Here is a 3,091-nt window from a genome sequence, read left to right as displayed (position 1 = left end):
ACACACACACACACACACACACACACACACACACACACTATAAGCAGGTTATGATTAAAAACGCAAAACAAAAGAAACCGACAGCCAGCTGAGAATGAGTCACAACACATATAACCATCGTGTGTAACTTTAGAACCGTTTCCTGCTCTCCCAGTGGGAAGCTAAGGGACACACATTTCATCGAGAATACGAAGAGAAATAACCGGGGGGGGGGGGGGGGGGGGTATGAAGGCTGGTTGTCCAACTTTCACTCTGAACACTGTCCAGGCCCACTCAAGTTCCCCTTCTGGTAGCATAGCAACAAGAGAGATCGAGCAAAACAGACAGAGAATGGCGATGTCCCAATTACCAGCGGGCATCCGGCCAGAGGGGTCGAACATGTTACTCAACATGAATTATTCACCTTCACCTTGGTATATTCTTTCAGATGTAGAGGCTGCCTTCAGTGCACCACCGCAGACATGCCAAGAGCTGGAATTATAACAATCTCTCAGCCACAACATCAACGTCTTTAAACACACAAAGAGGAGCTATTGAAAGTGCCCTGTCGGGTTCTCTTGTGAACAAAACAAATGTCATTTACCAAAACTCATTGCGCGTATTCCTGAGGTCAAACAAACATGCATTTCTTTCCATTTGTTTTCCAGCAAGCAGTCTTTTTCTTCCCTGTGTTTGTTGGCGCATTGCAGTCATTGTATTTGTGTTAAAACATTAGCAGGGCTGTGTATGGCAACGGGCTCATGAATAAACAGCTCCATAGTGCGACTGGAGGTCAAAGACTCCCCAGGTAACCTCTCGGTTCAATCCTGCAACGTCAACAAAGCACAACCTCACAGAAAGGTTCCTGAAAACGAGCAAGTACTGCTTTCGTCTCAACGTTTCATACATTCTCATATAAACACCAACAAACAAAAGTCAGACTCAAAGGCAAATACTGGATGCTGTATTCTGCCAGAACCCACAACACTAAGCTGGTCTACATTAGCCACTGTGCCCTGATTTGACCGCTGCCACTGTGTTTCTGTTCGTCTTACGACTAGGGCTCTGGCCACATCAAAGCGAGGCCGCCGCCACTACACGCCGAACAATTGGAAACGTAATCAACGAGCACTCTGGAGGGGCTCGGGTCCCGTTGGTGCAGGGCGGCAGCAGTAATCCCTCTATCAGATGGGCCCATGATGGCCGCCATCCATTAAACAACTCCCTGGGCATCCGAGCCTCCTTTTTTTCCCAAACAATGTGCCCTCCGGGGGAAAGTTCTGCAATGGCTCCGAGGTTTAGCCACAGAATTAATAAGCCGAGTCAAAAGCCTGAAGATATGATCCCTCTTGAAAGAAGAAAGGGAAAAAACATACGCTTATACGGCTGCTGCTGCAAAGACGCTCTTCACCCAGCATGTGGAAGTAGGGGATAAACACAGAAGACACAATATTGACATTCAAACCTCACATCCTTGATTATGGTTATAGCAATAATATGATATTTCATCTTCCAAAAAAAAAAAAAAAAAAAAAAAAAAAGGAACAGGAACCTTTAGAAGCACGTTTCAGGTTATCGATGGATCTGAGGAAAGACCAACAGATTATGAGTTACATGCACCAAATCGATTCAATCCCATCTTTGGCAAAACAATGAGTTGTTCTCACTCACTGTGTGTATCTGAGGCAAAGACGGATGCTTTCATGTAAAACCGCAAAACAGGCAGTTTACTGTTGGCGCTATTGATCGCGGCTGTAAGAGTCAAATATTTTGTCAATTCATACATCATTTGGAAAACCTCACTCAAAAAAAATCCCAACAATGGAGCCACCAAGCCTTTCTTTACACTACATCTCGTTTACCAGCCCAGTTTGTTTTCTACCCAGTTCTGGGTGAAAGTGTCACTGCATACTAGTAAAGCTATTGTACTCCTCACTATTTCCCTTCTTTTATTCCTCTGAAGTGTTATATTGAAAGACATTGTGCCCTCAACTGGTAGATTAGACCAGTGACTTGTCGATCACACATTACTAACACGAGGAAATGAGCAATCGTTCTTGGCGTGACAAAATAGTGTTGCAACAGACCCACAGCCTGACCCGAGAAACAAAGACGTCTTTACTTAAGTACAAAAACAATTGTTGCATCATCTGTATAACGATCTTTTTTTTTTTGTTTTAAATTCACAACTTATGTTTCCTGTAGCTTTAGAATATTATTATTTTCATCTTGTGGTCTCTAACATTCGTTTGAAAGCATTTCAAACATCCTTCAACTTTTCCAAATGGAAACAGAGGGCTGCAGATAAGAACGAGGATACACAGGATGTGCAATGATGAGGAACGCCTGCTGTGGTCCTCTGGCTCATTAGGGTTAACTTCAGGATGTGTACTACAATTGCTTGACAATGTAAACTACACCACCGCCAGGCCTCCATCCATACCTGCACCTGACTGCATTGCATTACAGCCTGAAGCTGTGGACAAACAGGCCTTCATACAGTAATCCGTCTACACAAGTGTAACAACAGAATGAACGTGGATTTTCAGAGAGGAGCGAGACGATTGTGAGAAGAACAATTATCTTCCCTGTACACCAGCTTGGAGATCAGCTTCACCACGAGGCGTTTTCTTCGTGGCTAGTATTCAATGAAAGAGCCAATTGCAGATTCAACCTGATCCGTCTTAAAATAGACCTCAAAGACACAACACTGTTATTCTACATTAGACTAATTAAAGGGAAATTAACTGACGGCAAAGCAATTTGGTGTGCGATGAGCCAAGTTAAACAGTATTTGTTAGATTTCAGCTACCCTGGTACAAACAAACATCCCACAGCACATCATGTCGGGAACAGCACTCTAAATAGAGCTCATCATGTAAAATCATTCGCCCGCAGCTCAAACCAAATGAAAACGCATTCTGTACATAAACACGTGAATGCAGAAATGATGGTGCGATGAGAACAACCACACGTCTCCTACACATGCAGGGTTTTGAAAAGAATAACGTTGATAAACCGGCATACCAGGGACCCCATTTTCTCGTGAACAGTCACCTCCTGACAGATGTGCAAACAAGACCTGGAAACAGCAGCCATTTTCTCTTGAACT

General features: G+C 43.7%; 1 protein-coding gene across 1 annotated transcript in view; it reads right to left on the bottom strand.

Moving 5' to 3' along the window:
• tbl1x (transducin beta like 1 X-linked) overlaps positions 1 to 3,091 on the bottom strand; it is a 17,749-nt gene that overhangs the window by 6,853 nt on the left and 7,805 nt on the right. The gene's annotated exons all lie outside the window — the stretch shown is intronic.

The sequence above is a fragment of the Anarrhichthys ocellatus genome, unplaced genomic scaffold (assembly GCF_004355925.1).
Source record: "Anarrhichthys ocellatus isolate YVR2014 unplaced genomic scaffold, GSC_Weel_1.0 scaffold47, whole genome shotgun sequence".
NCBI lineage: Eukaryota > Metazoa > Chordata > Actinopteri > Perciformes > Anarhichadidae > Anarrhichthys > Anarrhichthys ocellatus.
Note: the sequence above shows the minus strand (reverse complement) of the source record. Positions and strands in the feature narration are given on the sequence as shown.